Source organism: Panthera leo, chromosome A2, assembly GCF_018350215.1.
Source record: "Panthera leo isolate Ple1 chromosome A2, P.leo_Ple1_pat1.1, whole genome shotgun sequence".
In the NCBI taxonomy this organism is placed as follows: domain Eukaryota; kingdom Metazoa; phylum Chordata; class Mammalia; order Carnivora; family Felidae; genus Panthera; species Panthera leo.
In genome coordinates this window covers 28,594,794-28,616,960 of record NC_056680.1, presented here as the reverse complement: position 1 = coordinate 28,616,960, position 22,167 = coordinate 28,594,794, and the positions used below count along the sequence as shown (strand labels likewise).

General features: G+C 40.8%; 1 protein-coding gene across 4 annotated transcripts in view; it reads left to right on the top strand.

Moving 5' to 3' along the window:
• FHIT (fragile histidine triad diadenosine triphosphatase) overlaps positions 1–22,167 on the top strand; it is a 1,408,202-nt gene that overhangs the window by 14,135 nt on the left and 1,371,900 nt on the right. For 3 of the 4 annotated variants that reach the window (XM_042929865.1, XM_042929864.1, XM_042929861.1), the window contains exon 2: positions 19,549–19,597. The gene's annotated coding sequence lies outside the window, so the exon portion shown is untranslated. Of the gene's footprint in view, positions 1–1,459; positions 1,494–19,548; positions 19,598–22,167 lie in introns of those variants that run through there. The other variant, XM_042929863.1, reaches the window with a different exon arrangement.

Here is a 22,167-nt window from a genome sequence, read left to right as displayed (position 1 = left end):
CTCAGACCCTTTTGTGTGGATTCGCTCATTTCATCTTCATGGCAGCTCTCTGAGGCAGATACTCTTACTATCTCTGTATACACATGAGAAAGCTGAAACTCTGAGAGGTTAAGTAAACACTTCAGGACACCCAGCTAGCAAGTGGTGAGGCTAGAAGTGGGCCTAGGTCCTGTGATCCAGGAGCTAGAGCTGTATTAGCTGTTGTCCCCAGATGGTACAAAGGTCAGACCTGCTTGATAGCTATTATTTCTGCATAATGAAGTCTAGTGGATCAAGACAAGGATGTAAATGACTTGCTTTTTATGTAAATGACTATGCTTTTATCAATGACATAGCAAATCAGCATTCCTTTATATTGTTTCCAAGATCATTCCATTTTGTGCAAGGGAATGAGCTTCAATAGAGAATAGACTTATTTAAGGAAATGTTAATAATTTCTCAAATTGGCAGCATCAAAACTGTATTTATGGAATTAAAGAAAACATACTGCATTTATATAACGCAAATTTACCTGGAAACAAAATTTCTTTATCTTTTTCTGTATCTCAGCTTGCTGCCGTTGGCATCAGTCTATTTATTATTATTATTTTTAAATGTTTATTTTTGAGAAAGAGTATGCGTGGGGAAGGGGTGGAGAGAGAAGGAGACAGGATCTGAAGCGGGCTCCGCACTGACAGCAGAGAGCCCGATGCGGGGCTCGAACTAAAAGTGTGAGATCGTCACCTGAGCTGAAGTCCGATGCTTAACCAACTCAGGTGCCCCAGCCTCAGTCTGTGTTTAAAACACAAATATAAATTGTTTCTTGTTAACACCATTGGATCTGCAGGCAGTTATTAGACTAAGTTGGTGTTGATGAGGCCAACATCTTGGTCGGAGGGCCCACATTATTCTATGAAAAGGGGACATTAAAAAAAAAATCTTCTTACCCGCTGCATAAGAAAATACATTTATTTTAGAAGCTTAAACAAAAAGACAAATGCTCAAAAATAAAATAACATTGTCATTCTACCCCCCTTGTGGCTGCATTATCAATATTTCAGTGGATACTCTCATTCCTTTTTTATTACATGTATAAATTTGTTCTGGTTTCTGAATTTATATAGCACCTTGCTACCTGTTTTTCACTCATCAGTGTATTGAGTGCATATTCCCAGGCCTTAATGACTGCAAAGTACTCCACTGTTAGAACATGCAATTTTCCTTTCTATTCCAATTGTTCAGCACTAGGTTTTGCCCACCTCTCTTTCTGATATATATTAATGAAGAATATTTGCGTGGATGCGTCATCACATCCATGATTCTTTTCTTAGGATGCATTCTCAGAAGCGGAAATGCTGGGTCATCTTGTATGTGGTAGGAGTAGCTACCCAGTTTTTCTATACTTCACGCTATAGGTAGTGCTCCCTGTGTGCCTGGACTCCCCACTAACAGCTTCTCCTGTGTTCTGTTTCCCAAGAACTTCAGAGAAGACTATGGAGCCAGAAGCTGGTGAGGTAATTAACATCAGTCTACAGGTTCAACTTGGTGATCACAATAAACATTTTGGACTACCCATCCGAGCCATAACACGGCCTTTATTATTTAGTATGTTACCCTGTCAGCTCAGAATGCCTTCAGATGCAAGTAACAGAAAATGCAACTTAGAGTGGCTTAAAAAACCAGAGGATTATTTCTTCAACAGAAGAAGAAACCTAGAAATGGTGGGGGAGGGCACAGGTGGGTTGCGGCAGCTCAGAGATGTCAAGGAGATATCTACAGTATTCTTGGCTTTTTCTTACTGATCACTGGATGGCTGTGGTTGAAGGAGACACCTTGCTTGTGTTCAGTGAATCAGGGAGGGCTGAGGGAAGAGAGATGGAAGTGATTCATTTTTGATCCTAGGAGGTGTTAGCCTGATTTTAAAAAGTGATGCTTTTTGCTCTTACTGTAGAAGTAATGTATGACCATTACAGAAAATATATTTCACCTGTAATCTCACCACCAGGAGGTAATCACTGTTCTCATTTTGGTGTTTATCCTTCCAGTTTAGTTATAAATGCACAAAAAAGCGGGATTACCCACTGATGTACTGCCTCATAACTGGAGTTTTTAATCAGCATCCATCTCAATGCAGAGCACCTGGTAAACACTTTACCAATTTTACTGAAGAATTAATGAATGATTTCAAAAATACTCTATGAATATTTTTTCTGTATTGCTAAGATATTTGTTTTTGATGTACTTTTTAACAGCTGCCTATCACTCAATTGTTTGGATGTTCCATAATTTCTTGGACTGATTATTTTTTCAAAATTTTCTCAAAATTTTAACTATGACAGATAATTCTGTAGTGAACATCTCTGTGTAAGAATGTGTGTATGTGTGTGTATATACAAATCTTTCACTTTTTCCTTAAATTCCTTCCAGAAGTCAAATTACTAGGTCCAGGGTCTAATTGTAGAGTCCTTGATGTATATCATCAAATTGCCCTCTTCATATGTATCATTTTCTACTACTGCCTGCAGTGTGAGTTATTATAATCTTGTTTTATTTTATTTTTTTTTATTTTCAGTAGACTTAAATGTTTTTCTGAGTCGGTAATATATTCCTATGGTTCAAAAATCAACACAATACAAAAAGAAAGTTTTGCTTCTGCTTCTGTCCCCATACTCCTGTCTCTGCCCCCATTTCCCTTAGGGTTGTCACCTTGGTTAGTTTCTTTTAAAATTTTTTGGTATTTTTAGTGTATATAGGAAAATATGTGTATAAATTACTCTCCTTTTTCTTTTTTTTTTTTTTTTTTTTTTTAGAAAAAAAGCAACATGCAACATACACTATTCTGCACCTTACTTTATTTGGTTTGACTGCTGTATAATGTTCCATTATGTGAATGCTCCATAGTTGTTTTTTTTTTTTTTCAACTTTTTTTTTTTTTTTTTTTAATTTATTTTTGGGACAGAGAGAGACAGAGCATGAATGGGGGAGGGGCAGAGAGAGAGGGAGACACAGAATCGGAAACAGGCTCCAGGCTCCGAGCCATCAGCCCAGAGCCTGACGCGGGGCTCGAACTCATGGACCGCGAGATCGTGACCTGGCTGAAGTCGGACACTTAACTGACTGCGCCACCCAGGCGCCCCTCCATAGTTTTATTTGTCTATTTTACTGTCTAGCCTTATTTGAGGCTTGTATCTTTTCAGCCAAACCAGGCCCAAATGAACCGTGATATTCTGGCCCTGCAGCAATACCACTAATCGGAACAGGCAGCTATATCTTAATTTCCCAGACCTACTGCCTGGCCTGCTGCACATTTTGACTTTGCTTCCCAGGGTGTAGCTGGCAGTGTCTGAAGTATTCTAAATGCAAGAAGGGAGAGAGTGATAAAGGTAGGTGTATCTTCTTTGAAAACTCACTAGCCCCCCTAGCTTTGATTGTAAGGTTGTTCATGGTCTAGTTGGGGTAAAGAGCAACCCCTCCATTCTTATCCGAGGGGTGGTAGCTGCTATAGGAAATCAAGTCCTGCGTACTTTTTAAGGAATTAAATGTCACAGTTCAGGACCATTGTGTGCTCCTCCAAAAGACTGTAGAGAAGAACCCTTCCTTGCCTGTTCTAGCTTCTAGTGGCTCCAGGCATTCTTTGGCCTGTAGCTGTAAAACTGTTTCCTTCACTTGGCCTTCTCTGTGTCTTTTCCTCTTCTCTCCGACTCGGATATATCTCTTTGGGGGCTACCATTTGGCCCCCTATAAGGCTTTGATTTTAGTGCTCTGATTCCAGAATCTGTGCTCTGCTCTGCTATACTGTGTCCTGGGAAGTGCCACAGAAAAAGTCTATTTTTTCTTCCACATGATAAAAGAAAGACTGGAGGTTTCTTGCTCAGTGCTGTATCTTTATTGTCTTGCTCAGTGCCTTGTGCAGAGGAAGTGCTCAATCAAAAGGAATGTCTTTATCAATGAGTGATCCATTGAATGTAAGAAGGCAGGTTTTTGTGTCTCTCATTACTTTTTGCCAGGCTGAATCTCCAGGTACTTCAGTTGTTCTTTATGTGAAGTTCAGAACCCTCCACCATTCTGGCTGCACTCCTGGACGAACTCTCTAACTTGGCCAGGATTCCTCTTAAAATACGCCTTCCAGTTTGAACTCTTGATAGGATCTAAGCAACAGGATTCTCTATGGTTTGCATACTGTATTTTTAAAAAAGGCTTTATTTATCTATTTATCTATTTATTTATTTATTTATTTATTTATAGACAATATGCGCGGGGGAGGGACAGAGAGAGAGAGAGAGAGGGAGAGAGAGAGTCCCAAGCAGGCCCCGTGTTGTCGACACAGAACACGACACTGGACTCTGTCTCATGAACTGTGGGATCATGACTTGAGCCTCAATCAAGAATTGGATGCTTAACTGACTGAGCCACCCAGGCGCCTCTGCATACTGTATTTTTTAAAAGTAGCCCTAGTTGTGAGTATGTGGAGAGAAAGGAGTGCTCATGAACTGTTGGTGGGAATACAAACTCTTGCAGCCATTACATAAAACGGTACGGGAGTTCCTCAAAAAATTAAAAATAGAATTACCATATGATCTAACAATTCTGCAACTGGCTCTCTACCCAAAGAATATGAAAACACTAATCTGAAAAGATATGTGCACGCCTGTGTTTATTATTTACAATAGCGAAGATGGAAACAACCCAAGTGTCCATCGACTGATGAATGGATAAAGAAGAGGTGATATATATACACAATGGAATATTACTCAGCCATAAAAGAGAATGAAATCTTGCCATTTGCAGCAACATGGATGGACCTAGAGGGTGTAATACTAAGTGAAATCAGTCAGAGGAAAACAAATACCATATGATCTCACTCATATGTGGAATTTAAGAAACAAAACAAAAAAAGAGCTGAATCCAACAATAGGCTCTTAATTATAGAGACCAAACTGATGGTTAGCAGAGGGGAGGTGGGTGGGGGGGATGGGTGAAATAGGTGAAGGGGGATTAAGAGCACACTTATCATGATGAGCACTGAGTAATGAATATAATTGTTGAATCACTATATTGTACACCTGAAACTATTAATATAAAACAAACAAACAGGGGCGCCTGGGTGGCTCAGTCAGTTAAGCGTCTGACTTCAGCTCAGGTCATGATCTCACGGTTCACAGATTTGAGCCCTGCATTGGGTTCTGTGCTGACAGCTCAGAGCCTGGAGTCTGCTTCAGATTGTGTCTCCCTCTCTCTCTGCCCCTCCCCGGCCCACGCCCTGTCTCTGCCTCTCTCCAAAATAAATAAACATTAAAAACAAACAAACAAACAAATAAAAGTAGCCCTGGCTTGTGTTCATTTTAGAGCAACTGCTAAGGTAATTGCTGGTAATTAGTACATAAAAACATAAAACAACAACAACAACAAACTCCCTATACCAGTAGCCCTAGTCGGTCATTGAGTTTTTAGGGCCAAATTCAGCACTCAGTTAAATGCAATTTTGATTGATTTTGGATTCTGAGGATGCATTTTGAGATTGGAAAGAAAATAGTCCAATCGTCACACGTTGGGGTTTAGTGGAAAGGGCAAGCATTCTTATGAATAAATCCAGTTTTCCCTCTCTGTTCCAAGTTGTTAAACCCATGAAAAAAAGTTGTGTGCTGTAAGAGGGATGAATGATGATCCAAAGCAGTTTTTTTTGCAAGAACAAATTTCATGGATTTTCATGACCAAATATTAGAGAAGAGAACCTCTTCCTTCTTAATTTCCACCATTGGGGAATATCATTGGTGGAGTCTTTTTCTTTCTTTCTTTTTCTTTTTTTTTTTTATAAACCACATTTACCACTGCTTGTGTTAATTTTCATATTCTTGTACCCTGAACACATTTAGACTCTTAGTGTTGTACATGCTGCAGGTTTCACTGCTGTCAAAATATGTTTGTTTTTTTTTTTTAAATAACCCATGGGCTTTAACCAGCACACTCAAGATCAATTAGATTTTTTTTTAGGTAAAATCTACCTTAATATTTAGATCAGCAAGAAGATGTGGTTATGATTAACTTTTGCCCTTATGTGGTAAGATAGGACTGAGGCATACTAGTGCTTTCCAAAATGTTTCTTTTATTTATTTTTAAGGTTTTTAAAATTTTATTTGAGAGATCGTGAGAGAGCGCAAGCGAGGGAGGGGCAGAGAGAGGGAAAGAGAGAAAATCCCAAGCAGGCTCTGCACTGTCAGCACAAAGCAGGGCTAGAACTCATGAACCATGAGATCATGACGTAAGCTGAAATCAAGAGTCCAATGCTTAACTGACCGAGCTGCCTAGGCACTCCTAAAAGTTTCTTTTAATTACGTTTTTAAAAGAGGGGTTAAAACAGTGAAAAGATGCTGACTCCCAGTGGTGGACTTCATGGCTTCCTCTATTCCATTGTACTTTCTACTGCATCTTGAGGCCTTGGTTTCTTCGAAAGGAAACATTTTGAAAACAAAGGCCCTGTGCTTGGGACTCTTCCCTCTCACCTCTTACCCAGCTACTAATTCTACTTGACACCTTAGCTTAAATGTCTCTTCCACAGGGAAATTTTTTCTGACCCACAAGACTTGGTTAGTTATTTTGTAAGCCCCCTCAGTACCTTGAACTTCACTTGCAGCCTTCATTGCATCCATTTCAATCGCTTTGTTAATGTGTGTCCTGTACCCCACACTGTAAACTCTGCAAGTCAGGGTCTATGCCTCTTTTCAACACTCTACCTAGTTTAGTGTCTGGCTCATAGTAGACACTTGATAAAGTTTTGTTGACTGATTGGTCAGAGGCTGGAAAAGTCATTTAAGGGCTTATAGGAACAATGCTTTAACAGTAGTTGCATCCATGTACTTGTGTGCACGTACATGTGCAGGCGCACGCTAATGGCGGTAAGTACTGTTTTCTCTTCTTTCTGTTTTTTTGGGGAGGGAGAGGGGACCACTGCATCAAATTACTGGAGTGGAAAGAACAGTTGACATTCTGTTTTAAAGTGACCATGTATTTGACCCACTTCTTCTCTAGTAATGTCATCACGATTGTATCTCATTGCTGTGGGTTCTTGGAGGCTGACAGGCGGAACAAGTTGCTTCAGCTTACAGTCCTCATCTGTCATACAGAACAGCTTGCAGATTCTTATTATGTGAATGAAATATGGAGAGAGGGATATTTTTCTTCCTGGGCTATCAGGGTAATTGAAAGTAACCATATCAGGGCACAAGGGGAAAATGCAGGAAAATAGACTGCTTTTGTGAAGGGCAACCCATCGGCTCTCACAACTGCAGGTGTCGAGTCTCCTCTCCAAGTGCAGAGGCGAGGGGAGTGTTTCCTGTTATCAAAAGGCCTAGTATTCGACCGGAACATTCTTTCAGTAAGGAAAACGCCTTGGTTCGTGTTGCCACTCCTCAGCCACCCGATGAGAGGCCACCACCATTGCCTTTGGAGTACAACCCATGGGACCTAGGGCTCGGGCTTTGTATGTTCTGTAGCTAGGGAAGAAAACTTTTAGTATTCCAGATCAATAAACTGTGGTAGAAAATTGGAAATGTGCTATGAAAAATCATTAGCCAGAGAAATTCTACTGTTCCCAAGTTTTGCATCAGAAAACAAATAACCCTTGACCGCTCTTATAGTTTATATTTTACAAGCTTGGCCCTGGTGAAACAGAATGTCAGATGATACTGCATCAATGACACTTTGCCTTCTAAATGGTCAGTTACGGAGCTTTACAGAATAGTTTCAGTTCACAGGAAGCTTTTTACTTACTTAACATTGGTCAGAAGTACTAACGTGGTGATGGAAAGCAAGGTGCAGTTCAGCAATCATTCAAGTCATGGCTTTGTTATATTTTGAGATAGCTTTAAAATCACTTAGTCAAATAAAACTCCAAAGTACTGTAACTGCCAGGTTGCTTTATCTAATTTATGACACAGAGGCAAAAGAATCAACAATAACCCTCCATTTACCATTATTAGATTAGCTATTACTGAAACCGCAGAAAGTATATAACCCTTTACTTTGTGTTCACTTGAATTTGGTTATTAAGCTTTGATGGAACTTTCATTTAACCAAATGCCTTTGTTTACGACAGTAAGCATGTTAAGTCTTTTGTGTTCTGAATTTGATATGACCATTTTAGAACATGCCTCCCGCAAAGGCATGTTAAAGTTATAGATTCTGTTCATTTGTGTAATGTCAAACATTTTCTGTTCAATCTAGTTAGGATTTGCTTTTCTTCCCAACTTTAAGAAATGCATCTTTTTCTCTGTAAGGCTTTTCTTTTTCAGGAACATAACCAGGCATTAACAAACATAGCAGCTCCATAAAAATTGATTTTTTAAAATTAAATAAGCATCTGGTGGGCTGAAAATGTTTTATACCTGATATTTAAAAGATATTTTGACTATTGCCAAAAAGAATCAATTCTTTCATGCCGTCTCCCTTGCGGATGCCATCATATGCCACTGTGTTGTGTAGAGCTTTGGCTTGGGCTTGGATTGGTACCTCTGCCACTTTACCTGCCTATGACCTTGGACCTCACCTCTTCGGGAGGCCAATTATCTCTAATTACCCTTTCCTCAGTGTGCAATAGAGTTCTGAATAGCACTTTTCTCCTAATGTTATATATGAGGGAATGGATGTAATGTCCTCAAATGTGTGATGATGACTGTAACATTTGTGTGTACATGTGTGTATGTTTACTCGCTACATATGGGTTGTCACCTTAACTGAAACCAGTAATAATTCCAAATTGGGTTATAACAGTGGGAATGCTGTTATCTTTTCAAGATTTAATGTTCTGGTATCATGCCCATACACATGGAACATCGGCACCATTTTGGATCTATTCAGAGCTACAGTTTGAAGACAAGTCGCCATGAAGGTGGCTGTTTCAATTGCTGAAATTGGAACCCAAGAACCAAATCCGTATTCCAAAGAAGTCTTACTTTTAAATTGGAACTTTATTTCATTTCCTTTGAATTGATTTAAAAGCTAGGATAAAGACTGTTTTAGATAACTGAACTAGAAATATATGGCCTTTCCAATAAGAAAGGCTTCTACTGACATTTTGTTGTTAGTTTTCTACTGGCTCTTTCCCATATCTGTTATGCTTCTGTCTAATTGCCTTGCCCTCCTTTGCATTTTTCATCCTTAACTCTGTCCTTTACCTCCACATTTTTGGGGTAGTGAAGACAGGTTTGGAGAACTCTACACCATCTCACCCAGTCACCCTGTGACCCGTAACCCACAGAGGAGTGTTAAGAGGTCAGGCTGGGAGATCTGGTCTCTGATGTTGGTTTCCAGCGAATTTACATGGTTCTTAGGGAATTGAAATTTTTTCCCCCTCATCTCTACCATCTCCTTCCTGTTGGCTTGACTAATGAGTCACAGAAAAATGAAAACTTCTTTAGCTGTGAAAGTTCCAGCAAGGAAAAAAAAATGTTAGGCCTTTGGCATTGGTATAATGTAAAATAAGATAGCATTTAAAGATAGTCTCTGCTTCAGCATCATATTGACAATGCCCCTCACTTGAGTCAGGGATTGGGGACTTACTGAGATACACCATCTGGCAAAACACGGAAGGCCAGTCTTGTGCCAACTGAGAAAGCTGCATCAGTTCCAACTCTTGTGTACTTTGCACATTATTGGACGCCTTGCAAAACGTTTATCACTTTTTAATTAGGAAGGACTAAGGGATTTTCGTGCCCCAAAGAAAATGTCAGCAGCCCGAAGATAGGAAAATTATCCAGTGGATCATAAGGGGCAGGAGGTATTTAACGTTGAGCCTGCACAGGAAACAAGGACAGTTGCCTGCTAGGATCTTTGTTGTGGGCCGTGTGTTCTTGGTCTGTCTGCGTGGGACCGGGGATCTGGTATTTCTATTTCTCTGACAGTTCCCCAGCTTGTTTCTCCTGCAGCGTGGCCAGGCCTTGAGAACCCATGCCAGGAGATCAACTCCGTCCTGCTCCTTGGCCTATCATGTAAACCATGGCCTGTCATGTTCATTAAAATGAAAATTTGTCGAATGGAATTTGCCCGACTGGCAGAATAGTTTAAATGTCAGATGTTGTTAGGCCTGGATATAAATATTATGTTTTTATTGTTAATTAATTGCAGCGCCTCAGTACCAGTGATCCAGAATCCAATTTAGTCTGCAGTAGGCCTGTGGATAAGGGCCAGAGATAATGAATGCAGAGGGAAAAAATGTATTCAGAGTTTCCATTGTATCTGTCAATGTCCTCTTAGAAAAATAGCAAATTTTGGTGTCTCACTTTAATTCAAGAGGTGCAAAACAGAAGGGAATTAAGACTCATTGTCTTTTGAAACCTCTCAAACGTTACTTACTGTTGCATCTATTTCACCGCTAGCCCCGAATCTGTTCCAGCATCAAAATCCCCAAATTTGTTGCTCTGTCTCCTTTCTGTGATTTCCCCCACATTGCTTCCACCCCTGGGTCCTTGGTATGTTCACAGCTCATTTAGGAGTAGAAGAGCTGAGGTATGTAGTCCCGAAATCCTCCTCATTTCTCTTTGTTCGTTTTCCTCTCTCCATTCGCCATCAATCCTTCACTTTCTTTTTTTTCTTCATTTTGTCCTTTATTTTGGTCCCCAGACTCAGCAGCCTATCTGTAAGTCTGCCACTGTTTGTTAAGATCATTTTGCTTCCAAATTGAGCTAGGGTCTGAATATCACTCAGGGTAACACTGCATAACGGTTTGCATTAGAAAGGGGAGCAGAAATCTTGCCGCTGGGGCCCAGACCTCAAAACTGACTGTTGTTGCAAAGCCCTGAGCCAGCAGGCATTTGCGACCGTCCTTCTCAACCAATATTTTGTGGAATACTTGCTGTGAACATGGCATCTTACTCTGCCACCTTCCTGTTTTCCAAAGGCAAGTGGGTGTGCCAGGCAGAGGAAGACTAATTAAGACTTTGGAAGGCAGGACTAATGCGATCCAGTGGTCAGGGACCCTCATTTAATTCCTGGCATCCCGGTCCACGCCAACCTCATTCTGCCCCTGTGATTAAGCCAGCCGAGAAGCAGGGAAGGGAAAATGAACTTTGGTGTGCTCTGAGTTTCCCTGTCCAGCAGTGTCTGTCAGATTAAAAATGAGAGGGAAGGAGGCCAGAGAATCTTCCAGATGGAGAGTTCAGAGGAGGGCACAACCAGACTCCCTCTCCACAGTGACGTAGCTGGGCTATCAGAGCATCGGGCCACGAGCCAGGAGGAGCACAGGCTGCTGCCTGACCCTGTAGTGGAATGGGGGGGGGGGGGAACTGGTGGGCCAGTCACCGTTGGCTTGGAGTGGGAACATATTCCAACCAGGCGCACACAGGCCATGTGGTGGAGGCAGAGCATTTACCCCAAGAGCTGGGTGGGCCTGGTTAGAGGTTGGGCCCTTCATCCTGGACTCTTTTTAAGTGTGTTCCCCCAGGCGTATGGGCACTGCAGAAACCAAAATGGGGAGTTGGTGTTCTCCAACCTCTGTGTTTCTTCCTTTAGAATGAATCAGCCATGTAAGAAAGGTGACCTTAGATAGGCTGGAAGCAGCGGGAACAGCAGTGGCCATACATCCTTGGACAGACTCGCATGTGGACAGCAGTTCCAGACAGCAGGGGTTTGGTGAGGACACAGTGCACTAACAGTCACTCTCCACACCTTTTGGTAGCTCAATTTTGTAGCTGGCTTCAGCATTCATTAAAAAGTACCCAGTGTGGATGCTCCGGGAACAGGATTTTGCTCAAATGAGAACTGGTTTTTAGACGAAGGCTCTCTGAGGTCTATGTAATGATGGAATGGTAACAAATGAGGTTAAACACTGAATATCTGGTTTGACCTTCCTTAAAAATTGATTATTTTTACATTGCTTCTGGGCAACCCCAGTTTCTCTCCGAGATGACCCTGTTTTTCTCAAAATCAGGTTATATTCGAGTTTGGGGAGGGTTTGTACTATTGGGATCAGAGCTGTTTGACTTGAAATGTCATCCCATTTTGAGGAAACATACTGGGGCCACGTTAGGGCATCCCTGTGCAAATGTCACATTGTCAGAGTGTCTCCCCCTGGGATTAGAGTGGCCATGGTACTTCCCAGTCCTGTCTGGCTGGTCAGACAATGCCACTGCCTTCCCATAGCCAGGACACTAACCTGGCCAGGGTCATGCTCCCCGAGATTTCATGCAATTTGATTTGTCACTAGCTCTCTGAATTTTAACATGCTAATTATTGGCTGATTGGTATGCAGCTCCTTAGACGTCACCTAATGATTTTCCAGAGCTCATATTCTTGGCAAATTTGCTTTTCCGATGTCTGGCAAATATGACAGCATTGAACAGGTGTGGCGATGGTGTGGGGTGTGTGTGTGTGTGGCCACAGAAGTGTAGGCTTCTGTAGAGAGAGATCTTCTCATCTTACGAAAGCCCTCGGGTACAAATTAAGAAAAGGAAAAAAAAAAAGAACAAAAATAAACAAAATTAACCCTAACTTAAGAATTTTCAATTTTAGGGACCCCTGGCTGGCTCAGTTGGTGAAGTGTGTGGTTCTCAGTCTTGGCGTATGAGTTCAAGCCCCACGTTGGGTGTAGAGATTACTTAGAAAATAAAAAAATCTTGGGATGCCTGAGTGGCTTAGTGTCTGACTCCTGCTTTTGGCTTAGGTCATGATCTCACAGTCTCGAGCCCTGCGTGAAGCTCTGTGCTGAGCGTGGAGTCTGCCTGAGATTCTCTCCCTCCCTCTCCCTCTGCCCCTCCCCCCACCTGCGCTCGCATGCTCTCTTTCAAAAACAGATCTTTAATAAAAAAGAATTTTCAATTTTAATAGTAAAGCAAACTTACAATATTCCTTTATTTAGCGAATTTTATTGCGTGTGTGTTATGTGCCAGATACTGTTGTAGAGGATGTAGATTCAGTGCAGAACAAGATAGATGTTGTCTGTATCTTTGTTGAACTTAAGGTCTAGTGGAAAGACTTCCATATGTATTTTGACAGTATTGCTCAGCTTTCTAGGTGAATAACAAAACTAAGAATTATTCTAACCACCCCTCTGAACTCTAAATATATCAGTTTCACAGATTCTGAATTAGAAATTCTAATAGAAATACATACAAACTGAAATAAAACTTCTAGGAATATACCTGAGAAATGTCAAGTTTCTAGTGTCCTTGCTGCTGTTTCTTGTGAGTGTTTAAATCAGTATGCAGATTTACAAATAATTCCATGTGTTTAAAATATCCATTCATCATCAGGTCGTTTAACCAGGGCTATGTTTTCCAGCTGCCTGGTTTTCACCGATACATAGAAAAAGGTTTAAGAATCTTCTCTGAGTTGAAAATTGGCTATCATTTGAAAGGATGTTGCAATAATTTGTCGGCAGTAACAGCCCACTGAACATAGTGTAAGAAGGAAAACAAGGGCCGATTTTATTCAGTGTCTTCATTCTTGTGTCTGGTCTTCATTCCCGACTGAAAAGACTTCTTTCCCAGATATGTAGGTAATTGTTAAAGACTTAAAGGTCAATAACCAATCCCTTCCTGTGGCAGTCAGGTCAGGCGAGGGCTGCAGAATGCAAACAATGGGAGGAAATCCCTCAGTTCCTGGTCGTGTTAAGGTGCAGTTGAATGGTTCCCAGACCTAGGTTTCAATTGGGAGATGATGAATCGCAAAGAAGGTTTCTCTATTTGAGAATGATGCTTGTTTAAATGCTGACTGGTTTTTCAGGGGGCTGGGGGCTGGGTCATGGAGTGAGGGGCTTGCGGTTGGTGAAGACTTTCTAGGTGGCTGTCCTCTGAAAAACCACCAAGATAAATCAGTGTATTAACTGGCCCGTACTGCTCTGCTTCCGTTTTTATGTCTTTTAGGAGCAGCTGAAGCCCAAACCTATTTGGATTGATTTCGAAAGCTAGTCTGTCTTGCAAGAGGTCATATGAGGGTCATATGAGGTCAGACAGAGTCTGTCTGCTCTAGAACAAAATGGGGATGAGCTAGGCCTGAGGGGGGTAGGAAGTGGCGTACCACATTGTAGCTGCAGGTAAACATGCCTTCATGGCCTAGAGAAGTTTAGGTCCTTGGATTTTTGGGTCAAGGCAAACGTGGGAAGGAGAGGACTACTTTGGGTGGGTATTCCTGACTTTTGTCCAGAGATGTGTACTTTGGGCATTGAAACCAGAATTTCCTGATCCTGACCTGCTCCTGCTTTGGATATGTAGACCTCTGTGGAAAATGCTCGGGTGCCAGAGGTGTACACGAAGACTGTAGAATCCACGTGTACTTGTCTACTCCACAAGTATTTACCGAAGGATGATTTGATGCAGGTATAGAATCTGGGGCTCACAATGCATGGGCAGGTGAGGTTGCTTTGAACAATAAAGGTCCTGGGTCTTGAAGAGTTTAGATGCAAATCAAGGTGATAAAACATACACGTAGGAGAAAGTAATAAGTTGAGGCAATCCCATGCATGCCTGTCACAAGGCATTACATGACCAGGATGAGCCCAAAGTTCTTTTGGAAGACCAGTCTCACGACTATCCCTTTTGACGTTCTGGGAACCTGTAGCACTGGTTACCCTCTCTTGCTCTTCTGCTTTTAGCCTCTTAGTCTCAACTGGACCTTCTCATCACCCTGACACTCAGGTTTTTCCCCGTTTATAAACTATACAAAGAAACTCTCATTGTCCTTTATCTACTTCCTGTTGGTATTTTCTCTCCTCTCCTTCACACCCAAACATGTCTACAATTTGTCCTTATTTGTCTTCATTTTAATTTCCACTTATTTCGTAACTAACTCCCAACTGAATTCTGTCTCAACTAGTCCAAGTTTTCACTGGGCTCCTCAGTGACCTTCACGCTGGGCATTTTTAGTATTTTTATCACTTGACCTTTCTGTGACACTTAATGGTTTCTGTTTTACTTCTCTGGCAACTATTCTCTCTCCTATATGGGCAGCATCCTCCTCAACACAGGTGTTAACTGTTGAAAGTCCTCAAGGATCGGATCTTCCCTTCCTACTTGGTACCGTCTCCCTGGACAGCTGCATCCATACTCACATCACATTACTTCCTACGCCTGGATAACTCACCATTCCCAAAACTCCTCTCTGAGTCACAGAGACACGTATCCAACTCCCTACCTGGACATTTCTTTTAGATAGTTCTCAGGCACCTCAAATTCAATATATCCACAACCAAAGTGGTGATTTGGGCTTCAGATGAGAACCCTTGTGCAGTGGGATTCGTTCAGTGGTCTCGTCCAACCCCAGCTCTGCAAGGGAAACTGTCCTGAAGATTATAATATTCAAACACAGGTTTTTAAAATATGATTTCATAATTGACATCTAACTTTAATGTACCGTGATCAGAGAACTTTGATTGGTATCTGTTTTTTGATGTTTGCGAAGACTACCTTTGGGGCCTAACATGTGGTCAGTGTGGCTTATGCTCCACGTGTACTTGCAAAGAATGCCGTGGCAGGTTACATTTTCCACAGGTGGTCACACCAACACATCTATCCAGTCCTGTGTGCTCTTCTCGCTGAGCACTGACCAATATTCCTCCTGCCAAGAGTTGGAGCCTTTGTTCTCTTTCCTTGGGTTTCCATGGGGGTTTGTGAGTGCCCTGTCACAAATGGTGTTAAATGTAAATGGTGTTCAAGTGACTTCCAAGCCTAGGCCATAAAGAATACAGCTTCTGCCTGACTCCCTCTCTGGGAACTCTTGCCCTTGGAACCCAGCCACCATGTTGGGGGACTCAAGGCACATGGCGAGGCCACATGTAGGTATTTCAGCTGACAGCCCCAGTGAAGGTCTCAGCTTTCTTTTGGTTCCTGTTTGCTTGGTGTATAGTTTTCTATACTTTTCCTTTCAGACTCTCTTTATGTTTTAGATGTGTTTCTTGTAAACATCATATAGCAAAGTTTAAAAATATCCATTTAAAAAATTTATTTTAACAGATGTACTTAGTCCATTTACTCTGATTAGTGACATATTTGAACTTATTTTAAATATTTCCTTTTGTATTTTCTATGCATTGTGCTTTCCTTTGCTTCCATTCCTGTCTTCTGTAGAGAATTGGCTGAGTTTTCTGTTCACTATATTGTTCCCTTAGTTGGTTTGGACATTTCTGTTCTTTTGATTACTCGTACATGTTTTAAAATTGTGAAATAGAACATACATACAAAATAATTTTTGGAAGTGCATATTTACAGTTGTTTATAGTTATTGTACTGTATTATAATTATTATGGAAAATAATAAACTGAACATAGAGATACCTCTCTCCTGGCCAAGAAATAGAGCATTATCATATTCCAGAATCTTCCCCAATGCTTCTTATTATATCTCCTCCCTTGCCCTCAAGCTAAATGTAGCCTGAATTCTGTGTAAATCACTCCTTTGCTTTTCTTTATGGTTTTTGGCACTTTTGTTATATTCTAAAACAAGATAGTATATATTTTTGTCATTTTGAACATGTTGTATATATGGAATAATATATTTAGTCTTCTATGACTTGCTTCTTTGTTTTATATCATATTTTTGAGAGACATAGATGTTGATGTGTGTAACTATTTCACTGATTTTTCCAAGCTGTATAATACCCTATTGTAAGACTGTAAAAATGTATGTATTCATTGTACTGTTGATAGATGTTTGGGTTGTTTTCAGGAGTTCTTGGCATTCTAGCAATGATGCTCTAAACATTCTTGTATGCATCTCTGTGAGCATATATGCAAGGGTGTCTTTGGTTATATACATAGAGAAAGAAATGCTGGTTATCCTTAACAAGTTGGTCGGTAACTTTAATGCATATCTTTAACAATTTATCAGTATCTGTTTCTTCCTTCTAAGCAATTCATTCCCCTCACTTATTCCATATAATTATAGCCAACCATTCATTTCTCGTTATTTGCAAACCCTAAAAATTATTGTTGTTGGTTTTTTACAACCAAGGCTTAGTAATTATTATTCAATACCCATTATTTATTATTAAATTAGCTAGATTAACTATCATGCTTGCTAATTTCTTTGTTTACCATTGCTTTTTTTTTTTTTTTTTTTTTTTTTTTCAACGTTTTTTATTTATTTTTGGGACAGAGAGAGACAGAGCATGAACGGGGGAGGGGCAGAGAGAGAGGGAGACACAGAATCGGAAACAGGCTCCAGGCTCCGAGCCATCAGCCCAGAGCCCGACGCGGGGCTCGAACTCACAGACCGCGAGATCGTGACCTGGCTGAAGTCGGACGCTCAACCGACTGCGCCACCCAGGCGCCCCTACCATTGCTTTTTGATACTCATTCCTTCCATCTGGGTTCAATTCCTTTTTATTCAATTATATCTTTTAGTATTTCTTTCAGCAAAAGTACACTACTGTAAACAGAAAACAGTCTGTTTCCCCCCCTGAAAAATGTCCTTATTTCTTTGTCATTCTTGCATGATAATTGGTTTAGCATGGCTATAGAATTTTTGTTGAACTTTTTTCCCCCTTAGTACTTTGAACATGTTATTCCGTTGCTGCCTTGCTTTTATTTTTGCTGATGACAAGTTGTTTTGCAAGGAGTCTGTTTTTTCTCTCTGATTGACTTTAAGACTTTCTATCTCTGGTGTTTTGTGGTTTCTTTCTGATGTATCTACCTGTGGATTTGCTTTTATTTATCTTGCTGAGGTCTTAGGGTGCTTTTTTTCAAGAGGATTCATGTCTCATTCTCAAATTTACATTCATTTTCTTTTCATATTTGTCTTCTCCCTTTCTTTTGAACTTGACTATTTGGATATATATGTATTTAAATTATCATCATATTTTGTTTAGCATTTCTCTGTGTTTAAAATGGAAAGGCAGTTGTCAGACCCCACATCTATTATATTTTGCAAAATGCAATATTATACTATTTTATCTAGTCTTCTCCAAATTATGTTTCCCCCAAATCTATTGCAATCCATGTAATACAGGGGGAAGGGGAAATTTCTGATGTTGTCTCATAGAGGGTCTTTATCTCCTGCATTAATATTCCAAGATTTACATCACAGCCCAAGTTTGGTCATGTTCTTTAGTGGTCATGCATCAGTGGTATTAGGTTGTTTGGTAAGAGCTAATAATGCAGGTACTTAGGGCACTGAAGGAAAAGAGAAAGAACCATGGGAAAACCATGAATTACTTGGCCATTGCCAACTATTACACCTGTAGGGGATGTTGGGACCTAGCTGAGAATGACAGAGGCAATATTTCCATTATTTTTGACCACATGGAGTCATCATGTGAGTAATGATGTACTGATATAGAATCAGCCCGTGAAATGTTATTACTACAGTAGATCCCTGCTTATTGACTGAGGGTGCATTCTGACACCCCCAGTGGATGTCTGAGGCTCTGGATACCAAACCCTGTATATACTGTTTTTTTGGTGTATAAGTTAGGCGTAGTAAGAGATGAGCAACAGTTCTGATCTCCCTCAGAATATCTCATTGTGCTGTACTCACCCTTCCTGTGATGACGTGAGATGGTAAGAGGCTGGCGAGATGCAGTGAAGTGAGGTGAATGATGTAGGCACCATGAGTGGCCTTAGGCTACTTTGACCTTCTGATAATTTGTCAGTAGCAGGATCATCTACTTCCAGACCATTGTTGACTGGTGGTAACTGAAAACACAGAAAGTGAAACCTCCAATAAGGGTGGACTGCCATATTGTTTAACAACTAGAACGTGGGCGCCTAGGTGGCTCAGTTGGTTAAATGTCTGACTTTGGCCCAGGTCATGATCTTGTGGTTCCCAAGTTCGAGCCCCACATTGGGTTCTCTGCTGTTAGCATCGAGCCTGCTTCAGGTTCTCTGTTCCCCTCTTTCTGTGTCCCTTCCTTGCTTGTGCTGCCTCTCTCTCAAGAATAAAATAAACATTTAAGAAAAAAACAAAACAAAACCATAATGTACCACACCTCTTGTCATGTGGACCCGTGTGTGCTCAGTATGTGGCATGGTTTAGTCACAGGAAGTTTAATTTAACAAGTCAGATTTTTATTTGAAATGTCAAGCGGGGTTTCCTCCGTTTGGGGGGCTTTTCTCTACTGTGAGAAGGGGGACTGCGCCTGTCAGCTTGCATTTGTGTACTCATGGGAACAAGTGGCAAGGTCTAGATTGAAAAGGCCATGCACCTTGTGTATATGGAACAGGCTTCCCCACATAAAACTTGGCAGAGAAATGGAAGTCGAGTGTGCAAGAAAGATGACAATGAAAGAAGTAAGCAAATAAAATGCCTGGTCAGACTGTGTGTGCTGCATAACGTTTAATTCCATTTTCATCTCTGCACTTTATAAACCATTCCCATTCTGTTGAGGAGTTCACAACCCAAAACACTGTAGGTCTGGCCAGTTTTTGTGATTCAATTCTGGGTAGATGTGCGCACTGTTTTCGCTTGATGACGGTGTCTTTTATCGGCCTCTTTGTGAGGGAGGTACAAGGCATGGGTTTTATCAGTGGCTTCTTCGGCCAGCACCACATACCATGGCATATGGAGATTCTACTTGGAGACTTGGAGAGAAAATGTTTAGTGTTTTACTCGCAGATAACTCACTACTTTCGTTTTTATCTCTTTGTAGCTTTGAAGCTCAGCAAAGGAGGAAAATCCATTGAGAACAGTCTGTAAAGGTAAGTGTATTTATTACATGGCCTTGACAAACATTGCCTTTACAACATTGATTTTTCTTTTATTCAGAGATTTAAACACTTGGATTAAAGATATAGCTGACAGGACAACTTCCTTAACCACCTGCTTGTCCTCCCTCTTAGGCAAAAGTGCTGAGCAATAGTTAGCAGAGAGCAGGAGGAAATAAAATGATGTGCTGAGGGTAGCCAAATGCAATTGTATGCTTGCTGACTTTTGCTTTCTTCTCAGCAGTTAAGACATTCCACTGGAGCTAAGTTTACTAAGATTAATGCTAGATGGAAAAAGAATGCACTCGTACTGCTTCTAGTCGATGGTTAAATAAAACCAGCTGGCCAAATAAAGCATTTAAACTAAAATGCAGAGTGGCATTTGAATTGGGCTGGATGAAATTTATCACGCAAGTCAGTTGTGCAGTTGCGTGGAGGACCTAGTTTTGTAGGAAGGAGAAAGCCAGCCAGTTTGGTGTAGGTAATTTCATCCTGCCCAGTCTCTGTGAACCCTAAGTGAATTACTGGAAATGAACTTCCAAGTGGGAAGCAATGGGAAAAGTACCTAGCACTTTTCTGTGACACATTAAAATCGAGTTGGTTTTTTACATGGAAAAATGTAATTGTTTCCTCTTTGCTAGGTATATTTATACGCATACCACTACATGGCATTGTTCTTTGATTCATTGTTTAATTTCTGTTCTGCATGAAGTATTTTAATTTAAAGAATTCATTCTGGGGAATTATAGGGCTGCAGTTTCATCAAGAGTCTTTGGTGGCCAGGGTGAAATATGCCATAATTTTCCATTTGTTTTCATCATCAATTATGTTTTTGACAATTTTAGCTTTTTTTCCTGTCGTTTTTATTACAGCAATCATGACCGTGACCACTTTAGTTAAAGTTGAAAAGCCATTTTGATTTACCTTATATTTTAAGTTATTCCCAACTTTATGACAGATCTACTTCTGGGTCTGAGTTTTTAATGTTTATTTTGAGGGTGAAGAAGAATTTTACAGGCAAATTAGAGAAAACTTCTCTTGAATGATCAAAACGAGCTATAAAAACACGGTTTTGAGGATTTGCTTTGGGATGACTAAACTCCAGCCCATGACAGCTGGTTGGCCTGGACTTCTTCTGTAATGGCTTTCGGCCATATAACTCCGCCTATCTCTGGACCGTTGCACCACATCTTGATATCTTCTTAGAAATAAATTCTCATCAATTTTTGGAATTGGTGATATTGTAGCAATCTTGAGAACCTTGCAATCTTTAGGTACAGTTATGGGGTTCACATTTCTCTTGGAGAGGGTTTTCACCCAGCACAGTCCATTTCCTCTGCTCTCAGCAAAAATCTGTTGTTAAATTGGTATTCTGGAGTCAGACATGGATTCAGTCCCGGTTTGGCCTTTATTAGCTATTGGACCATGGACGCGTCATTTACCCGCTCTGTGTCTCAGTTTCCTAGTTTGTGAAAAGGAGGTAATAATACTGTTTTCCTCATAGGATGTTGCAGAGGGTAGATGGATTACTCTGTCCTGGCCCATGACAACTACTCAGTACATGTTAGTTGCAGCTGCTCTTCCTAATATTCCCATCATCGTCATTGTCATCAAATCAGCACCCTTCTGAATGTATTCATCAGACATTTTGACAAGTCTGTGGTTTTTGGATGCTTCAGGATATTTCTGAAGAGCATGTCGTGCCTAGAGAAGGACCAATTCTGCCTTCTCTTTAGGAATCACACGAAAAGAGAGCTTTCAGGTTGTGTGAGACGTGAGACCTCTGGAAGTAAAATGTTGTCAGGTTGAAGGTTTGTAGGCGTCAGGGTAAACACTTTCTTTGTGTGTAGACAATTACTAATTAATGTCCTCTTAAGAAATTAGTGATCTAACTGCTAGCTAGTTAGATTCTTAAGGAATTTTTGAAGGGAGTCTTGGTAAGTATAGAGGGACTTCTCTGTCCTTCCGCTTTCTTCCCAGTATTTATGTGTTTCCCCTTCCTGACAGCACCTTTATTTCCTTTTAAGGTGATTTGATTAATGGAACTGTAACCAGGAGTCTACACTCAGCCTAGGGCTGGGGGCGTGATCACCAGCTTGGTTAGGTGGGTGCTCGTGTACAAGTTGAATCTTGAGCTGCGGCATTCTTCTCCTTTTTCCAAGTTGGCATTCTGCTCTGAAAATATCTACTCCACTCTGGGACCACCTTAGCTCTTCCCGTTCCCCAGTCTCCATGTCTGTCTCGGTGACTGATGGTTGCTAAGCCTTAGTTTCCAGTCTGCCTTGGATTTGCTGAGTCCCTAGTTTCCTTCCAATAATCCTCAAATTAGCCAACTGGCTTCTACTGCTTTGCAACTACAGAAGCCTAAACTGGTAGAGTAGCTTACACATTAGGGAGCTAGATTTGGAATAAATGGAGGATGTCTGGAGGTTTACAATTAAAATACCATTCATTACTTTCTTCCCTCATGGGCAAGTAACTGAACATTTTGCAGTAGGTCACAAAAGATGCAGAGTTCTCAATTAGTATTTCAAAAATGGGCTATTTTGCTGGACTTCCCACTA